This window comes from Myotis davidii, unplaced genomic scaffold (genome assembly GCF_000327345.1).
Source record: "Myotis davidii unplaced genomic scaffold, ASM32734v1 scaffold268, whole genome shotgun sequence".
NCBI lineage: Eukaryota > Metazoa > Chordata > Mammalia > Chiroptera > Vespertilionidae > Myotis > Myotis davidii.
Genome location: NW_006383015.1, coordinates 30,162 through 30,842, shown reverse-complemented (window position 1 = coordinate 30,842; position 681 = coordinate 30,162).

Below are 681 nucleotides of genomic sequence, written 5' to 3'. Positions count from 1 at the left end.
GGGCCGCGGGAGGCCGCGGGGTGGGATGGGACGCGGCCGGTGAAATGGTCGGCCTGCGTCTCCGAGCCAAGAGCTGAGGTTTCTATTGTTTTGTTGCTGATGATACCCAGTCGAATGGCCCCGATCTTTAATTTTTTTTTTTTACCATCCCTGAAATAGCTCTAAAATTGCCACCGCCCCCAGTTATTTATCTACAGATGAATCCAAACACCAATAAAATTTTTAAGTATCAATTTTTTTCCAAGATGATCTCATTTATCAATGCAAAAATGTACATTGTTTTCCAAAGTATTTTATTAAATCTACTTACATATGAAGCTCTCCTATATCAAAAGTTAATTCAACCCAGCCAGTGTGGCTCAGTGGTTGCGTGTCAACCCATGAACCAGGATAGTGGAACCTATCTCAGGATCCACTAGGCAGAATGCCATCACGACGCTTTCCCCGCCGGCTAGCTCTGAGAGTTCATCCCTTTCCACGGGCTTATGCTTGTATTCCAGCCGGAGAGCGCGTGTTCATTTTAATGTTAGTGAAGGGCGAGCGTAAATGGGAAGGAACTGTGATGCCAAAACGAGCTGTTTAGAGCTCAGCCCAGAAGAGCTTCTAAAACGACCAGGAGCCCAGGGCACTGGCAGTGCCTGATGCGACGAAGGGCACCCAGTGAGCGTTCTCTGCTGCTCC